The sequence below is a fragment of the Lepisosteus oculatus genome, chromosome 17, assembly GCF_040954835.1.
Source record: "Lepisosteus oculatus isolate fLepOcu1 chromosome 17, fLepOcu1.hap2, whole genome shotgun sequence".
In the NCBI taxonomy this organism is placed as follows: domain Eukaryota; kingdom Metazoa; phylum Chordata; class Actinopteri; order Semionotiformes; family Lepisosteidae; genus Lepisosteus; species Lepisosteus oculatus.
The window spans coordinates 2,738,279-2,749,598 of record NC_090712.1 but is presented as its reverse complement, the minus strand read 5'-3'; the positions used below and the strand labels follow the sequence as shown (position 1 = coordinate 2,749,598).

Sequence of the window (11,320 nt, the reverse complement as noted above, 5' to 3'; positions counted from 1 at the left end):
TTGTGAAGAACTGTCCCAATGTCCCTCGCTTTGGTTTTCCCACAACAGGCGAAGAACATGAGAACCTGCGCGTGTTGCTCTTTGGCGCAGTCTCAGGGACTTTCAGGGGAATTAGCGGTGCAAGATTCAGAAGTACACTATGTTCACTAGGAGAGCTGTTCCAATGGGAAGATGAACATGTTGGGCTGTCACCACTGTCGCCATTACTGGGGAAACCACTTCTTTCACCTTGCTATCTATTCTTGGGTGTAAAGACACTAGTAATCCATGGATAAAACTGGGGGGAAAAAGAATGATCCTTTCTTTATTATGCCTCCACATTTTTGGCTGGCGCAGCATATAAAAACGTTTTTATAAACATGAAAGCATTGGAACATTTGCCAGTTTTGTTCACCTTAAATAACAGAAGCGCCTCCTGTGTTAGTATTTTCTGAATATAGCCTCCAAATTCTATCTTGTATGAATATTAAGGGGAATTTCACTTCTCCAATAGTTAAATAAAATGCACTTTGGCAGTCTGAATTAAAATTAATGCCAGTGGCCTTGAATTAGGATGGCCTGACCTAAAGAAGCAGTTATCTCACCAAGTGCTGTTCACTTACAGCAGCAGTGCACAGTTCCAGTCTTATGGATGCAGTGTCATCTGGTTTTTAATCCACTTGTGGGTTTAGCTACCCAAGTGAAATAATTAGCTGAACTAGACCAACTGCCTTTAATTGTAGGTTCTTACAATAGATTAATTGCAGGTTATTCAGTCTCTGTATTCCCTGAGGACCTGATGGCTTTAGATCAGGGAGAGGCAAGTCCTGTAGTTTTTACAGATACTATATTGCAGTTTAAGTAATTGAGACCAGAGCAGGAAAGCAACTAGAGAACGTAGTCAGTTGGTGACAGTCATCCCCGATTTGGAAGACTGGGTTGATCATTATAATCCACACCTTTCTGTCAGTCTGAAAGTAAAGATACACTTATATTATATGTATTTGACTAAAACTGGAACCAAGATCACAAATGAGACATTTTTCTTTGTTGGTCTTGGGAGATATCTGGAATAGTCAACTGTCTAGTACCTTATTGATTATTAGTTTTCCAGTATGCTCCTCTCTATTAGAATTGGCTAAGATGTCTCTTGTGACTCCTGATGCTATTAATGAGTAGTATTAGTCACAGTAAGAGCAGCAGTGGCAGTAATAACAGTAGGTACTTTATTTAGTATTTACCCCCTTTATTTTAGCCTCAACAGTACTCCTAGCCAACAGTACAGGCAGTTGTAATCTTTGTGATGATTAATATTTTAGATTTTATTTGTTCACTTTCAGGCAAAACTGTCAATGCTATTGGTGAGCTATGTCTCTTTCCGTGGCTGCATCCTCATTGTAGCTCTCTTACTTTATCGCATTATTTGAGTCAAAGGGCAACATTTGTCTATCCCGGCCTCTGAGCATTTCTTAGGTATTGTGTCTAAAACCAGAGTCGGCAGATGGAACACGGGTAATTATTTAAGTGGAACAAGTGAATACGTCAAGCCAGACCTGATGCAGCTTTATTGCAACTGTAACGTGGATCAAGCTCATCTGACAAAACTGTAGTTTTAACCCTTTGCTATATGGGTAAGTCTTTGTGATCTGAATTCATTCATAAACTGCTCTTGTCTTGGAGAGCCGTAGAGGCTGTCGTGTTTCATTCCTCTCATGCTCTTAGCTAATTGAGCTAATTAGTAGTTTAACTTAATCAGTTTAACCCCATTTCCCCAGTTCTTTGTATACTGCAGATACAGGGCAGCAATTTCTTAATTATCACATCAATTAATGAGACCAAACGAGACCAAATTTGGAAGAAAAAGTGGAGGATTCTGCAGCCCTTTCAGAAAATGAGTGTCTCACACCTGATCTAAAACCTTAACCTTATCTAAGAAAAATCTTAAATATGTTAAGGTGCACAAATTAAGGTGAAAACCTTCAAGGACAAATTCTGAATTCATGTCCTAAAGGTTCTGGGTTTGACACATGCATACAGTATATTTAGATAAGCCTGGTATATTTTATGTTCAGATTTCCACTGTACACACAATCATTTGCCTTTTAAACTAAATATACATCTATTTTTACCTAATCCAACACATATGAGCTCTTAATTAGTCAACATACTGTTATCTTTACCTTTTGAAAACAACAATAGAGTTGTGATGCATTAAAACTAATATAGATTATTTGAGGTAGCTTTAATTTTAGTACTAATGCAGATAATACACAGATTATTAATTCACAGTCCTTTCAACTGATAAGATCTCTTAGCCCTTCAATCAGAGTGTTGAAACAAAGGCAGGAGTTAATATCATTTTAAACACAACAATTAACTTTAAAAGGAGGTTGTGTTATAATAGTATTTCATAGGTCTCTGAATTCTAAATGCTGGAAAGGACACCCACAGTACACTAAAATGGTATTTGATTACAACAGATATTAATTTTTATACATTCAATATTGATCGCCAACATCAGTGATCGTCACTCCTGGTCCTGGAAGGCCACACTAATTCCAGTATTGCCCCGTTTGGTTTTAATTCCAGCACTGAGTCTTTAGCATTTGAGGATGTTGAGTTCCCTATAAAACCATCAGGACTGTGGCTTTTTAGGACCAATAGCGAGGGACACCCCCTACACTGGAAAAAAACAAATTGAAACCAATGAGCTAAAACAAGAAAATGCGTTTCGGAGAACACGTTATTGTTCACTCTTTGTTTGTTAAACTTGTTTCAACATTTGCTTAAAAATAACTTTACTCCAAGTCTAACATTTGATTGCACTGGCTCAAACATAAACACTGTACATAAATAACTGTACCAAACCCTAAAGAGCTAACATGACACATACAGTGTTGCACCTCTGTGCCAAACGCTTAGCGTCATCGCATGACTTTAGATAAAGATTTGAGATTAGAGAGATCTGTAGTATGGGTGCGTGCATATGTGCAGCTAAAGGAAACTGCAGTTCCTCAACTACAAATTGTGGAAACTGAAGTGCTGGTTGATGCACATTTTTTATTCTCAGTTTTTCACTGAGATAACATTTCTCTTCAAACCATGACAGCTAACTGCTCCAGCCAGTAGTTACTCGTGTTGTAACATAAGATATTTTGAGTGGGTTTGTCACATGTACTGTATTGCTTCAGCATAAAGGATACAAAAGCTGTGGGAATACTCTCATGTTTTAGGGATGTCAAGTTGTTTGTCTTTGGTAGGATTTTTTTTAATTCATGGGCACTGTTGTGGTTTATTATTTTTGTCTTTTCAAATTTTATGTTGTAGAAATAACATCTTGCAGCTGCCAACTCTGACTCTGCTCAAACTAAACTTGCATTCTGGAAGAGACGTTTAGTCACAGCAGTGTAATAAACAACCTGTTTCTCTCATTTAGGAGCTGCTGGTTTTAAGGCTTTGTGGTTAATTTGTCAAAAGAATGCTTTCAAAATGAGAGATGAACACTAAAAGCACATGGTTTAATAAAATCCAGTGATGTTTTACTGAAAAAGCAACTGAACTGAAATAAGTGGTATTATTTCAGCATGAGCACAATAAGCCATAAGGAATGACTTAAAAGCAATAATGCAATTTATATGTATTTATCACGTACTGTACCACGTGAGATGCTAAGACAGTTCTCGCCACAAATTCTTGTACTGATTTGTACCTAGTTGCATCTACCTTACAACCATTCCCCAAATGCTTAAATTAACAATTCTAGTTTTTTTTTCCAAACCGTTCTACTGAAGCATTTGGAAAATGTACTGTATGGTAAAGTAAATATGTTGTAAGATTCTGAAGTTTCTACAAATGCTTGAGATGATTAATGTGTACTCACCCTGTCACTTCAAATCACCGTCTACAACAGCAATAGGATCAATAGAATTCTAATATTTAACCATATTATATTGTTGAGTGTGGAAGAGGAGGTACAGTACTGCCAAAATCCCCCAGTTGACACAGGAAATCACTATAAAACCCCAGTAATTTCATTCTGCAGATGTGGGCAGTGACTGAAAGAACGTGCTGGAGCATGTTCCTGTTTCTGGTTCAGAGCTGATCACAGCTTCTAGGTCCGCTGGGGTTCTGGCAGTTATGGAATATATATGATTTATATGATATATATGATGTTATTTATTTTTTGACTGAGGGTGAAGTTAAAGTAGATTGGCCTGAAGTTGTTAAAGAGACTGGTCACACACTGGTGATTGTAGTCAACAGAAATTCCTGTAGTTCTGAAAGAGACCTTGAGATATCTGTCCAGTTTACTGCAGTAGGTCAAGTTAGACTGGGTATATCTCTGGAGCTGGCAACAGCACTGTCCAATTTGCAACTGCCTTTGAAGTTGCAAAACGTAGTTCTGAAACCAGATTTGTATCCAGTCTTCTACTGTATCTGGAATGATGGTCAAGACCCAGGTCTTAAACCCGGCAGAGGCAGGCTGACTCCAACTCAGCTGACAAGGGGGCCCTCAGTTTGTCTTGCTAATTAAGTGTGAGAACCGCAGGCTGACACGAGATCTTGCCTGCAACACTCCAGGTTTTCTCCTTTGGAACTGGGAGGGAGCAGAGCCCAGCTCGTTGTTGGCGGGCCAGATCAAACCTGCCAGCTGTCAGCCTTTGTTTACCCTGTATTTAGAAAGTCGATCGTAAAAGGTGCCCACAAAGTTTTGGGCAGGACACTATGGAACACAATGCAGCCCTGAGGTCCAGAAGTATAAAATAAAAATCACAGCTGCAGCTACGCAACCCTATCAAACACTGCCAGTGGGGGCAGGACTATTCAGTCCTGCCTGAAACACCACTAAAAGACATGATTGAATAAGAAAATCAATTTATTAAGGCGACTACAATCAACATGACAATCACTTTTAATTAGCATTACAAAATGTTACCACTGTAATGCAATACATTGAACAGTTATGGGCGCAGTGCACAGCGAATCAAGGTACATACCGAGAGGGTTTTGAGGAAAAGGTGGCCGATGTCAGAGACAGCAGGCTGGAGCTCCCCCACGCCTGATGTAGAAAACACTCAGCTCCTGCAGACACAGAACAAACACAGGCAAAGAGATGCATCGTTAATCCCTGAAACGGGCAATACAGATGTCGCCTGAATTCTTCATCACTTAACAATCAGGTGAAACCGTGATTAACTGGAATTATTAGAAAGAGACTGTGTTTTTACAAGTAACACAAATAATCAAAAATAATGAGACGTGTACTGGCAGGTCTGGATGGGAAAAAATATAGTTCCAACTTCTGCAATGTTGAAATTTCAGACACGGGTTTAACATCCTGAAAGTCCTGAATGGATTGGTGGCCTGTTCAAAGCCTCTGGCATAACTTCCAACGCCAGCAGTGAAATATTTTGAAAATGTCATCTTTAATGGCCACGCATAAACACTGCTTGTATAAGAGTGATCCACCCGAAGTCAATGTAGACTATGTGATTTGTTATAGTTTGATATAACATTCAGCTACATTGAGTTTGCACTCTGCTATAGCCTACAGAATACGTCAATGATTATATACTGTAGCACACTTATTTTGCAAACGTTTCTACATAGTGTACAGTATTTACTGTTGTATGGTCCAGTTATTTTCTAAATAGTACAATTACTTTCAAGCTGTATGACACATGTGATATAAAACTGTATATCATAAAACCCTACAGGGTTTTATATCACACAGCACACTAAATGTGTTATATAGCATGAAAGCGATATGACTTTATGAGTTTGATAAAAAGGACTTCAGATAAAAGGCCTCTCAGACTTGTGTGGAAGATTCGTGATTGGAATTAAAAAGAAGTTTCTCCTTCACACAGTTGGCTGTTTACATTCAGCAGGACATGAAAGGCTGGACCCCCCTGAGCAACAGGCTTCATAACTTCTCGTCGGGCTTCCTTGAGGGCCTTGTGTACAAGTACACGCATCTCGCTAAATTACTCGGACTCGCCCGTAACTTTCAGAACAGCGATACAGAAAAAGGGAGAGAGGCTCCCTGTGAAACCAGTCATTAAACCTGTCACCCGTCTTTAACTGTTTCCTTCACTGCCCAAACATGTAATTAGTGTCAGAGCTCAGGGGTTCGATGGGACCGATATTCTGTCTCCGTCCTGGGGCTGTGCATTCTGCTGGCCAACGCAGAGAAAGAAAGCCTTTGTCTTTCCATTACCACAGATACAGCAGCCCGACAAAACAACTGTCGTTTCTGGGAACCATATGAACGACTATGTCCCACGAATATCACTACCCCAACACCCACCCGATACACGCATAGACCGAAATGCGTAGTTGTTTAAAACAAACAGCGTCTCATAGCAGTGTGATGTGGAACATCGTAGTCAACAGCCCTTCATCACCCCACAAGAGGCAGACAGCCTGCGATGATGGCAGATTGGAACTTTCTTGGCATCAATTAAACCAGAGGTCCCCAGCATCAATCCTGGACAACCCCAGTCCAGCAGGGTTAGAGGTCACCGTTCAATCGCCAGTTCTAGATATGATCTGTCAGTTGGGGGGAATTGATAAATGATGAGGAGATCATCTGGGGCCAAAGTACCCTCAAGAATCAGATATTCTCTTAATGGAGCAGAATACTTGCTTGATTCATCTGTTACTTACAGGTGTCCTAGTCATTAAAATAGACGACCTGTAAGAGAAACCGGATTGGACCAGATTAGGAGATACAGTGCCTTGCGAAACTATTCGGCCCCCTTGAACTTTTCAACCTTTTGCCACATTTCAGGCTTCAAACATAAAGATATAAATTTTTTATTTTATGTGAAGAATCACCAACAAGTGGGACACAATTGTGAAGTGGAACGAAATCTATTGGATTTTTGAAACTTTTTTAACTAATAAAAAAATGAAAAGTGGGGCGTGCAAAATTATTCGGCCCCCTTGCGTTAATACTTTGTAGAGCCACCTTTTGCTGCGATTACAGCTGCAAGTCGCTTGGGGTATGTCAGTTTTGCACATCGAGAGACTGAAATTCTTGCCCATTCTTCCTTGCAAAACAGCTCGAGCTCAGTGAGGTTGGATGGAGAGCGTTTGTGAACAGCAGTTTTCAGCTCTTTCCACAGATTCTCGATTGGATTCAGGTCTGGACTTTGACTTGGCCATTCAAACACCTGGATACGTTTATTTGTGAACCATTCCTTTGTAGATTTTGCTGTATGTTTGGGATCATTGTCTTGTTGGAAGATAAATCTCCGTCCCAGTTTCAGGTCTTTTGCAGACTCCAACAGGTTTTCATCCAGAATGGTCCTGTATTTGGCTGCATCCATCTTCCCCTCAATTTTAACCATCTTCCCTGTCCCTGCTGAAGAAAAGCAGGCCCAAACCATGATGCTGCCACCACCATGTTTGACAGTGGGGATGGTGTGTTGAGGGTGATGAGCTGCGTTGCTTTTACGCCAAACATATCATTTTGCATTGTGGCCAAAAAGTTCGATTTTGGTTTCATCTGACCAGAGCACCTTCTTCCACATGTTTGGGGTGTCTCCCAGGTGGCTTGTGGCAAACTTTAGACGAGACTTTTTATGGATATCTTTGAGAAATGGCTTTCTTCTTGCCACTCTTCCATAAAGGCCAGATTTGTGCAGTGTAAGACTGATTGTTGTCCTATGGACAGACTCTCCCACCTCAGCTGTAGTTCTCTGCAGTTCATCCAGAGTGATCATGGGCCTCTTGGCTGCATCTCTGATCAGTCTTCTCCTTGTCTGAGCTGAAAGTTTAGAGGGACGGCCAGGTCTTGGTAGATTTGCAGTGGTCTGATACTCCTTCCATTTCAAGATGATCGCTTGCACAGTGCTCCTTGGGATGTTTGAAGCTTGGGAAATCTTTTTGTATCCAAATCCGGCTTTAAACTTCTCCACAACAGTATTACGGACCTGCCTGGTGTGTTCCTTGGTCTTCATGATGCTCTCTGCGCTTTCAACAGAACCTTGAGACTATCACAGAGCAGGTGCATTTATACAGAGACTTGATTACACACAGGTGGATTCTATTTATCACCATCAGTCATTTAGGACAACATTGGATCATTCAGAGATCCTCGCTGAACTTCTGGAGTGAGTTTGCTGCACTGAAAGTAAAGGGGCCGAATAATTTTGCACGCCCCACTTTTCATTTTTTTATTAGTTAAAAAAGTTTCAAAAATCCAATAGATTTCGTTCCACTTCACAATTGTGTCCCACTTGTTGGTGATTCTTCACATAAAATAAAAAATTTATATCTTTATGTTTGAAGCCTGAAATGTGGCAAAAGGTTGAAAAGTTCAAGGGGGCCGAATACTTTCGCAAGGCACTGTAATTCATGAGCTCCAGTAAATTCATAGATGCCTGCATGCTTGATGGGCTGGATATACTTTCGAAGAATGCAGACTTTATGCTGCAGTATAGCTGTATTGGTAAAACAAAGCAGACTTCGTGGGTCATACAAAATCATTTTACTTGAAAATGGGGAAAAAAAACGCCTTCATATACAGTACTTGTGTATCAAAGGTCTTAAAAATAAATAAATTATGGAAATAGATTTTGAAATACAGAACTTCTAAACTAATACTGTTTCTCTTACTGTAACTTGATAACTTTACACTTTATGCAGCAGTCTGCTGTTGTCTTTGGTTATTGTGATTAAGTAGTTTTTATAAAAAATATTTATTAATCATCTCTGTACCATTTCGTGATACCTTAATGTTATTCATGGCTTTTAAAGTTGATCTAAACAAACACACTTCTAGTGGGAGGAATATAAAATAATTGCATTATTTTTTTTACAAGTGAAAATGCAGGACGTTTAACAGAACATTTTTCTTTCTGGAATGATCAACCCCCTCCCTCCTCCCCCCAGGGAACAAAACAACACTGAGAAGTTTAAGGACCCATTTTATCCTTGCCAGTCTGGTTTTTTCGCCCTGTAGCCGGCATTTCACTCACTAGCATACTGGCTAGGTTCACTTTCGGGGCTGGTGTTCGTTAATTACAGTGAAATGGCAAATGTATGGACACAATGTAGAAGTCCAATAAGATCAGTTTCACCATAATTATTTCTCGAATGTTAAACTCAACTAGAACTTAGCAAAAAGTCCAGTTAGTACAGTAAACTGCAAAAGGATAAAATACTTCACTCAAGCATTGTCTTAGCGTGGCTCGGGATTTATTACGATTCTAAAATTTTGTACATTCTCCAGACCGCATTTGGCTTTTTTCCTGTTTTTCCCTCTCCTTCTACATGGTCTGGTTTCAGCTGTAGTACTGAAACATATTGGTCATGTCAGCCTTTCTCCACTAAATTAACCACTATTTTTTGTAAGTACTACTACGGATATGTGCCTTCAGTAATTGGCAACTAGCTGCAAACAATATTTCTAGTCCACACATGTTGTTTTCGTGCCAGCATTGCTAGCAATTTCAAAGCAGAACAGGATTTTTTTACACATTGGGGAGGGGTAGATTTGCAAAACTGCTGTAGCTGGTCTTGAGTTATTCATCCAAAAATAGAACTTAATGCAGTGGGTACAGTGTGTACATAATAAATATCAACACCCCTTTTTTCCCCCTCTTGGCAAATTTACACAAACTCTCCAGGAGTCTTACAGTAACCACGTGCCCTCCCTGCTGTCATCAATTAAGTCTTCTACCCTTGTGACCACACTAACCAACGGACAAGGCAGTCTTCTGAAAAAGATCACTACCGGGACAGCCACTCGAAGATCAACTAGGATAACCGTCCCTTTCTGAAGCAGAGCATACAGTGTGCTTGGCAGCCTGCATGATGACAATAAATTTACCACTGTGTACAAGAAAATCCCCTTATTTAGTCCTGATAATTTTGGGGTCTTTTTTTATAATTGGGTGGTAAATAGCATTTGTAGAAACCGAGGCAGTGATGTGAAGTAAGAGGTTCGGGCTCTGGACTGGAGAGTCATGGGGCTCAAATCTCATGGAGGAGGCTGCTGTTATACCCTGGAGCAAAGTCTAGTGCTCAAATTGAAACTTCATCTGTTATGAAAACCAGAACTCTCTAGGTCCTCAATTTTAAATGGAATATCTGATTAAATAAAGGATTAAGCTAAAAAAAAGTCAAGCCAGAAATGGAGATCCAGCGCAGGCATACGCACAGCAAGCTAGGAGACAAAGCGGAAATAAAATGGGAAAGAGCAGATTACCCCTTTGCTTTTTACACTTTTCAGCCCCTTGAACCCGTCAGCAGCACTTTTAAACGGTTTCCTTTCTTCCGGAACCACAGAGGGTCTTTTCTGTACTATATTTAATGCCAATGAAAGCACGGTCCTTAATAACAATAATTTAAGAAGTCTGAAAGCCCACATCCTCAATAACGCTTTGTAAACACTGACTGCAGCGTGAAAGTTACGGGCGGGACTGAAACACTGAACTTCTCTTTTGTGTGGGGAAAGAAGTTATGCTGTGTGAAGCGTCAGATTTAAGGAGATAAGGAGAAAGGAGATGAAAAGAGGTCCAGTATTTCAAATGATTCATTCTTTCACTACCACTATTAGGAAGAACTTTATTTGATATAGTATCCTTTAAAGCAATACTGTCAATGATCTTACGCATACTCTCTTTCTAAATATTCTATTGGCGATGTCCTATTAAGGTTTTGATGCCACAAACACGGAAGGTTCTCAGGTTTAAAATAAAAAAATAAATGTATTAAAAAACTATAGCAAATGTAATTTTGGGGAAAAGCTCTAAAATTAGTAAACAACGGCAATGACTGTGACTTGAAAACCAGGTAGCGGAAATCCCTCATTGTTTGCACACATTTTAAAGGATATTTTCCTGCAACTGCTCTGTGCTTTAAGTACTCAAGAAGGCAATTAGTTGAGTCAACCCAAGACACACTAAATGGAATTATACTTTAGGGATGGTAATTGTCTGTAAAAGTATGCTATCCTTATCGAATCCATAAAACAATGGAGGCAAGCAGGGACAGCCTCAAATCCTAAAGGGTCTAGAGTCTTCTGGAATTTGTTTCAAACTGTCACCAATAAGGCAATTAAAAATAATTAGGTAATCTTTGATGGATGATTATAACAAATCATTTAATTGAAGACACTTATGAAACACCTCAATGCCAGGTTAGAAGCTTTTCAATAATGTGGTTAAGTGAATGATTAGACCAACCACGTTAACCGAGAGACTGAGTGGAACAAGAAACAGAAGACAAAAGTCTCTCTGGGACTCCTGATCTAACGAGTAAAGATGCAACAAAATAAGAAAATTCAACTAAACATGTTGATAGATAATGTCTGAATTTGCTGTTCTAA

The 11,320-nt window shown here is 39.6% G+C and overlaps 1 long non-coding RNA gene across 11 annotated transcripts in view; it reads right to left on the bottom strand.

Annotated features, from left to right (window-relative positions):
* Window positions 1–278: 278 nt before the first annotated feature.
* Window positions 279–11,320, bottom strand: part of LOC107079312 (uncharacterized) — a 90,405-nt gene continuing 79,363 nt past the window's right edge. For 9 of the 11 annotated variants that reach the window (XR_011182293.1, XR_011182297.1, XR_011182294.1 and 6 more), the window contains one exon: window positions 4,838–5,061. This is a non-coding gene — a long non-coding RNA (uncharacterized lncRNA). Of the gene's footprint in view, window positions 951–2,206; window positions 2,662–4,837; window positions 5,062–11,320 lie in introns of those variants that run through there. The other 2 variants (XR_001480267.2, XR_001480268.2) reach the window with 2 other exon arrangements.